Genomic DNA, 9,772 nt, shown 5'->3' with positions numbered 1-9,772 from the left:
AAAAAAATATTTTTATAAAAAATCCATTTTTTCCAGAAATTAAAAAAAATATTTTTATAAAAAATCCATTTATTCCAGAAATAAAAAAAAATATTTTTATAAAAAATCCATTTTTTCCAGAAATAAAAAAAATTATTTTAATAAAAAATCCATTTTCTCCAGAAATTAAAAAAAAATATTTTTATAAAAAATCCATTTTCTCCAGAAATTAAAAAAATTATTTTTATAAAAACTTCATCACTTCAGGGATCTTTTAAAAATATTTTTTAAATCCACGCCTTGATGAATGTTCAAAAAAATATTTTTTTAAATCCACGCCTTGTTTTGGTCTTTGAAAAATATTTTTTTAAATCCACGCCTTGTTTTGGTCTTTGAAAAATATTTTTTTAAATCCACGCCTTGATGAATGTTAAAAAAAATATTTTTTAAATCCACGCCTTGATGAATGTTCAAAAAAATATTTTTTTAAATCCACGCCTTGATGAATGTTAAAAAAAATATTTTTTTAAATCCACGCCTTGATGAATGTTAAAAAAAATATTTTTTTAAATCCACGCCTTGATGAATGTTAAAAAAAATATTTTTTAAAAATCCACGCCTTGATTGATGGATGCTCAAAAAAATATTTTTTAAAAATCCACGCCTTGATTGATGGATGTTCAAAAAAATATTTTTTAAAAATCCACGCCTTGATTGATGGATGTTCAAAAAAATATTTTTTAAAAATCCACGCCTTGATTGATGGATGTTCAAAAAAATATTTTTTAAAAATCCACGCCTTGATTGATGGATGTTCAAAAAAATATTTTTGAAAATCCACGGCTTGATTGATAGATGTTCAAAAAAATATTTTTTAAAAATCCACGCTTGATTGATGGATGTTCAAAAAATATTTTCTAAAAATCCACGCCTTGATTGATGGATGTTCAAAAAAATATTTTTTAAAAATCCACGCCTTGATTGATGGATGTTCAAAAAAATATTTTTTTTTAAATCCACTCCTTGATTGATGGATGTTCAAAAAAATATTTTTTTTTAAATCCACGCCTTGATTGATGGATGTTCAAAAAAATATTTTTTAAATCCACGCCTTGATTGATGGCTGTTCAAAAAAAAATATTTTTTAAAAATCCACGCCTTGGTATATCTTCTAACCACTAAGGAAAGTAGTAAAGTCGGGCGGGGCCGACTATATGGTACCCTTCACCACTATGGGATGAAATCGAACGGATGTCAACGAAACTTGTCACAGGTTAGGTTATACTAATTTCAGTTCGTTTTGTTCCCATTAGTCATATATTGGCACGAAACTTGGCACACATCATTCTATACACAATTCACTACGCTATGGCAAATTTCGTGCAAATCGAAGGATATATAGGGACTTTGATGCACCTTTTACATTAAATCTGACGAAAATATATATATATATATATATATATATGGGAGCTATATCTATTTCTGAACCGATTTTCACGAAACTCAGCACACATCATTCCAGACTCAATTCAGTATGCTATGGCAAATTTCGTGCAAATCGAATGATATATAGGGACTTTGGTGCACCATTTACCTTAAATCGGACGAAAATATATATGGGAGATATATCTAAATCTAAACCGATTTTCATGAGACTTGGCAGATATCATTCTAAGCTCAATTCAGTACGCTATGCCAAATTTCGTGCAAATCGAAATATATATAGGGACGTTGGTGCACCTTCTACATTAAATCGGACGAAAATATATATGGGAGCTATATCTAAATCCCAACCGATTTTCACGAAACTTGGCACACATCATTCTACACACAATTCACTACGTTATGACAAATTTCGTGCAAATCGAAAGATATATAGGGACTTTGGTGAACCATTTACATTAAATCGGACGAAAATATATATGAAAGCTATATCTAAATCTGGACTGATTTTCACGGAACTTGGCAGACATCATTCTAGGCTCAATTCAGTAGATCTTGCCAAATTTCGTGCAAATCGAAAGATATATAGGGACTTTTGTACACCATTTACCTTAAATCGGACGAAAATATATATGGGAGCTATATCTAAATCTGGACCGATTTTCACGAAACTTTAAAGACACCATTCCAGGCTCAATTCAGTATACTATGCGAAATTTCGTGCAAATCGAAAGATATATGGGGACTTTGGTGTTTTTTTAACTTAAATCAGACGAAAATATATATGGGAGCCATATCTAAATCTGGACCGATTTTCATCGAAACTTGACAGACATTATTCTAGGCTCAATTCAGTACGTTATGCCGATTTTCGTGCAAATCGAAAGATATATAGGGACTTTGGTGCATCATTTACCTTAAATCGGACGAAAATATATATGGGAGCTATATCTAAATTAGAACCGACTTTCATCGAAACTTGGCAGACATCATTCCAGACCCAAATCAGTACGTTATGCCAAATTTCGTGCAAATCGGAAGATATATAGGGACTTTAGTGCACCATTCGGACGAAAATATATATGGAAGCTATACGTGGGCCAAATAACTGAGCTGTGCCAAATTTCATCCAATTCGGATTATAAATGCGACCTGTACTTTCTTTACAATGTAACACCAACAGACAGACGGATGGACGGACGTACATGCATAAATCAACTCAGAAAGTGATTCTATGTATATCCTCAAAAGGAACTATGGGTCTATCTGGTTTCCTTTTGCCTGTTACAAACATATGCACAAAGATATAATATCCTGTACCACAGTGTGGTGAAGGGTATAAAAATGTCCTTAACGGACCTTCTAAAAAATTATTTTTAAACCAGTGAGAGGAGCTGTATAGTCGGACGGGGCCGACCAAATGATACCCTACACAACTACCACTTTCTGCGTTTCTATATTCTGAACCTGGGCAATATTTCGAGATATTTGCAGCCTTTTTACCGATTATAGATCAACAACTTCACTTTCTAACCCTGGCATATTTTCCAATTCTTTTTTTCTTGAAGTGAAATAAAAAAATAAATTGTCACTTTAGGTTTTGGTTGATTTGACCCTCGGAATATTGACCGATCACCATCTAAACAGCCGATCTAAGTGTTTGGTCAGATCCCCTTCACCTTGTAAAATATGTGATGCTCTGCATATAATAATTGCCTCTAGAGCGACTAGCGAAATCTGACAAAATTAAAGTTTTCGGTTCATTGCACCCCCTGAATGAAATTTCAACGTCACCGAAAACTATAGGCGTCGTCCATGACCATAATCGGAAGTTCATGTAGAATTTCAAAGCTATTAGAGCGATATTTCCGTCCTCTAATGGAGTAATAGTAACACTATGCACATAGTCACCTTTACCGAGTTGCGTATAACTCCCACATCAGAGTACATGCAGTCATAAGTTTGGTATCAATTTGAAGGTCAACAACTCTTCTTGGATAAACTATCGACTTCTCGGGTATATTTTCTTCAAGGGCAAGTATATACGTCCCAGAATAAACATTTTGTAATTTTTCACACAAAAGTCAGGGTCCATTTGAGCCGCTAAATACTGACCGATCTTTAGCAAAGCAGGCATGCTTATTCTTTGGCACGATCCTCTTCTCCATGTAAAAATTCGCGAAGTTCGGACCATAACTGCGGCTTCTGGAGCGACCAGGAAACCCAACAAAAATTATGTATTTGGTCCATTTCATCCCTTAAATATTAACCGATCTTTACCAAAAACAATAGGGATCTTCATTGGGCCGAACCTATCCTCCATGCAAAATTTGGTGAAGATTGGTCCATTACTATGGCCTGTAGCGTGATTACAAATTATAATGGACAGACGGACGGACGGACACACATGTCTAGATCGACTCAGCTAGTCGTGATATGACGATCGGTATACTTAAAGGTGGGGTCTAGGACCAATATTTCGCGGCGTTACAAACTCTTGGGGCTGCACATAGCTATAATACCCTGACAACATAGTTGTTTAGGGTATAAAAAATCCCCGTCCTGGAGAATGTTAAAAAAATATTTTTAAAAAATCCACTCCTTAATGACTGTTTAAAAAAATAGTTATTCTACTAGCTTACAAAAATCCTTGAAATCTCCTCCCAACAGAAATCAATTTCAATTTCTAAACGATATTCAAACAAATGAAATTTAAATATTTATTTGAATATTTATCAAATTGGAATCCTCGGTAAAAACTATGTCACTAGTAGAAAACTATCTACACATATTCGGAAGTTTGTCCTTTCACATCATTGAAGGATAAATGTATATATGTGTGTGTTTGAGTGTGTATTTTTGTCATTCAACAAATTTTTGTTCACTTCTAAAGTCTCTCTCTCTCTTCTCCCCCTTCTCTCTCTCTCTCTCTCTCGGTCTCATGCCATGTTCACTAATCAACACAAATCCTTTTTCATTTGTTTAAAATGTCAAAATCTAGAATAGATGAGGGTGAGGGAGTGACTCAGAGAGGTTGTACTGCATCTGCTGAATAAAGTCATGTGTCAGTATGGGTTATTAAGTGTGAACATTTGAAATTTTCTTGTTGCTGTTGTTGTTGGTGTTCGACATGTAAGCAAGGATAAATAACTCAAATGTGATTGGGTGTTAATTGCTGTTGTTTTTGTTGTTGGACATTAGAACGTCAACGCTGCACATTTATGGGTCTTAACTATCATTTTGCAGAGATTTTTGAATTTGAAAATTTGTGTGTTTCACAGAAAGGATAATTATTTCTATTTGCAAGAGAGAGAGAGAGAGATTGATTGGAATATTTTCAGAATCTATGTTAATAGCTTCGATTTTTATACCCTTCACCACACCGTGGTACGGGGTATTATGTCTTTGTGCATATGTTTGTAACAGAAAAAAATAAACGAGATAGACCCATAGTTCCTTTTGAGAATATGCATAGAATCACTTTCTGAGTCGATTTAAGCATGTCCGTCCGTGTATTTTTGTGAACAAAATACAGGTCGCATTTATGATCCGATTTGGATGAAATTTGGCATAGCTCACTTATTTGGCCCAAGGACGAACCCTATTAAAATTGGGAAAAATCGGTTAAGATTTAGATATAGCTCCCATATATATTTTCGTCCGATTTAATGTAAATGGTCCACCAAAGTCCCTATATATCTTTCGATTTGCACGAAATTTGGCATAGAGTAATGAATTAGGTCTACGATGATGTGTGTTAATTTTCATAAAATTCGGTTCAGATTTAGATATAGCTCCCATATATATTTTCGTCCGATTTAATGTAAATGGTGGACCAAAGTCCCTATATATTTCTCGATTTGCACGAAATTTGGCACAGCGTAATGAATTAGGTCTAGAATGATGTGTGTTAAGTTTCCTGAAAATCGGTCCGGATTTAGATATAGCTCTCATATATAATTTTTCGTCCGATTTAATTTATTTGGAGCACCATAGTCCCTATATATCCTTTCGATTTGCACGAAATTTGGCACAGCGCAATGAGTTGAATTTAGAATGATGTGTGTTAAGATTCCAGAAAATCGCTTCAGATTTAGATATAGCTCCCATATATATTTTCGTCCGATTTAAGGTAAATGGTGCCCGAAAGTCCCTATATATCCTTCGATATGCACGAAATTTAGCACAGCGTAACGAATTAGGTCTAGAATGATGTGTGTTAAGTTTTCTGAAAATCGGTTCAGATTTCGATGTAGCACCCATATATATTTTCGTCCGATTTAATGTAAATGGTGCACCAAAGTCCCTATATATCTTTCGATTTGCACGAAATTTGGCACAGCGTAATGAATTAGGTCTAGAATGATGTGTGTTAAGTTTCCTAAAAATCAGTCCAGATTTAGATATAGCTCCCATATATATTTTCGTCCGATTTAATGTATATGGTGTACCATAGTCCCTATATATCTTTCGATTTGCACGAAATTTGGCGTAGCGTAATGAATTAGGTCTAGAATGATGTGTGTTAAGTTTTCTGAAAATCGGTTCAGATTTCGATATAGCCCCCATATATATTTTCGTCCGATTTAATGTATATGGTGTACCATAGTCCCTATATATCTTTCGATTTGCACGAAATTTGGCACAGCGTAATGAATTAGATCTAGAATGATGTGTGTTAAGTTTCGTGAAAATCGGTCCAGATTTAGATATAGCTTATATATCTGACCAAATGAAGAATTTAGTATCGGTTGCAGAATGACATGTTTATTGATCCAATTTAATTTTACAGGTCCTTTGAAAATGCGACGTCTGTTAGTATTCATCTGTTGAATATACCCAAAGTGGTGAAGGGTATCATATAGTCGGCTCCGTCCGACTTTACTGCTTTCCTTACTGGTTTTTAAATAGAGAGCTGTTGTTCAGCTAATGTCCTTTGCTGTAAGACTCTTAACGAAGGTTGGACTTAGTTGAATATAGGGTTCTGAAATACAGTGCACTTCTTCAGTGTAATGTCTTTTACAATAGGTGCTTTTACAAAATGAAGATTGGACTCATTTTGATATTTCCCTCCCCCTTCTCCTCCTCCCCTTTATCATACTCCCAAGGTTTTATTTCCCCTAAAAAAATCCAAGAAAAAAATGTTCTTCCGTCTTCATTGCATTGAAGCATAAACCACAGAGATATGCATGCAACTTGCCATGGTTTCAGCACACATCAAGGATCAAAAAACCCAACCATCTGGAAGGATATTAAATGCGATAACCGTTACTCACTCATACACACTCACTTACATACACACACACACACCCATAATATGAGAACACTAAAAATACAGATTTCATTTTCATTATATGAAACCATATTCTGTGCAGGAGGAAGGACATACAGGATGAAAACAACAACAACTAAATATTTAATACAATGTAACCGAGAAGAAGAAGAAGAAAATGAAAAATATAAAAAAATCTACCGAAAATCTACACTCCATGGCCAAATGACACAGACAGAAAAAAAATTGGCAACATTGTTTATACCATGCCATATAAATCCTTCGTCCTGATAAGAGACCCACAAGAAGAATATGAAGACGAAAGCATGGTTTAACTGGAGCATAGCGTCGGAAAGTAATGAAACTAAGTGAGAAAACGATTAAACCCTGCAATTTTGGGGTTCATTGCCAAAGGGGAGCTGGAGAAGGGGAGGGGATGGAGAGAAACATAAAAGTGTTTTTTTTGTAAGACCAGAAGCCACCCATTGCCACTAGCATTAAGATGGGATGTTTATATCTCGGAAGGTGTCCCTGTGGTTGTTGGTGTGTGTGCGTGTAGTTGTAATAGCCATAAAAACTGGAAAAATACCAAAATAACTATAAAAAATATATATTTAACATTTTTATTTCCTTAAAATGACGTAAAACCTTCTCAAGCATAACAAGATCTTTCGAAGCAATTTAACTACGCCCTGCAGATCTGTTGATATATTTAATGAGATGAAAATATATCCAGATAGGGAAAAAATACACCAACACATGCAATATTTAACCAGTAAGGAAAGTAGTAAAGTCGGACGGGACCGACTATATGATACCCTTCACCACTTTGGGTATATTCAACATTTACATTAAATCGGACGAAAATATATATGGGAGCTATATCTAAATCTGAACCGATTTTCAGGAAACTTAACACACATCATTCTAGACCTAATTCTTTACGCTGGGTCTAATTTCATGCAAATCGAAAGATATATAGGGAGTTTGGTGCACCATTTAAATTAAATCCGACGAAAATATAAATGAGATCTATGTCTAAATCTGAACCGATTTTCACGAAACTTAACACACATCATTCTAGACCTTATTCATTACGCTATGCCAAATTTCGTGCTAATCGAAAGATATATAGGGACTTTGGTGTACCATTTACCTTAAATCGGACGAAAATATTTATGGGAGCTATATCTAAATCTGGACCGATTTTGAGGAAACTTAACACACATCATTTTAGACATAATTCATGGGCTGGGCCAAATTTAGTGCAAATCGAAAGATATATAGGGACTTTACATTAAATCGGACGAAAGTATATATGGGAGCCATATCTAAATCTGAACCGATTTTCTCGAAACTTGGCACACATCATTCCGGACCTAATTTAGTACTCTATGCCAAATTTCGTGCAAATCAAAAAATATATAGGGACTTTGGTGCAACATTTACATTAAATCGGTCGAAAATATATATGAGAGCTATATCTAAATTTCAACCGATTTTCACGAAACTTAACACACATCATTCTAGACCTAATTCATTACGCTGTGCCAAATTTCGTGCTAATCGAAAGATATATAGGGACTTTGGTGCACCATTTACATTAAATCGGACGAAAATATATATGGGGGCTACATCGATCAATCTGAACCGATTTTCAGGAAACCTAACACATATGATTCTAGACCTTATTTACTACGCTGTGCCAAATTTCGTGCAAATCGAGAAATATATAGGGACTTTGGTACACCATATACATTAAATCGGACGAAAATATATATGGGAGCTATATCTAAATCTGAACCGATTTTCAGGAAACTTAACACACATCATTCTAGACCTAATTCATTGCGCTGTGCCAAATTTCGTGCAAATCGAAAGATATATAGGGTCTTTGGTGCACCAAATAAATTAAATCGGACGAAAATATATATGAGAGCTATATCTAAATCTGAACCGATTTTAAAGAAACTGAACACACATCATTATAGACTCAATCCAATTCGCTATGCCAAATTTCGTGCAAATCGAAAGATATATAGGGACTTTGGTGCGCGATTTACATTAAATCAGACGAAACTATATATGGGAGCTATATCTAAATCTGAAACGATTTTCCCGAAACTTAACACACATCATTCCAGACCTGATTCATTACGCTGTGCCAAATTTCATGCAAATCGACGGATATATAGGGACTTTCGGCCACCATTTACATTAAATCGGGGAAACTATATATGGGAGCTATATCTAATTCTGAACAGATTTTCAGGAAACTTAATACACATCATTCTAGACCTAATTCATTACGCTGTGCCAAATTTCGTGCAACTCGAAAGATATATAGGGACTTTGGTACCCCATTTACCTTAAATCGGAGGAAAATATATATGGGAGCTAATCTAAATCTGAACCGATTTTCAGGAAACTTAACACACATCATTCTACATCTAATTCATTACGCTTTGCCAAATTTCGTGCAAATCGAAGGATATATAGGGACTTTCGGCCACCATTTACATTAAATCGGGGAAACTATATATGGGAGCTATATCTAAATCTGAACCGATTTTCACGAAACTGAGCACACATCATTCTAAACCTAATTCATTACGCTGTCCCAAATTTCGTGCAAATCGAAAGATATATAGGGACTTTGGTACACAATTTACCTTAAATCGGACGAAAATATATATGGGAGCTATATCTAAATCTGAACCGATTTTTATGAAATTTTACACACATCATTCTAGACCTAATTCATTACGCTGTGCCAAATTTCATGCAAATCGACGGATATATAGGGACTTTCGACCACCATTTACATTAAATCGGGGAAACTATATATGGGAGCTATATCTAATTCTGAACAGATTTTCAGGAAACTTAATACACATCATTCTAGACCTAATTCATTACGCTGTGCCAAATTTCGTGCAACTCGAAAGATATATAGGGACTTTGGTGCCCCATTTACCTTAAATCGGAGGAAAATATATATGGGAGCTAATCTAAATCTGAACCGATTTTCAGGAAACTTAACACACATCATTCTACATCTAATTCATTACGCTTTGC

Source organism: Musca vetustissima, unplaced genomic scaffold (assembly GCF_032173495.1).
Source record: "Musca vetustissima isolate MV318-11 ecotype Yass unplaced genomic scaffold, APGP_CSIRO_Mvet_v1 utg60862, whole genome shotgun sequence".
Taxonomy (NCBI): Eukaryota; Metazoa; Arthropoda; class Insecta; order Diptera; family Muscidae; genus Musca; species Musca vetustissima.
This window is presented reverse-complemented; position numbering follows the sequence as displayed.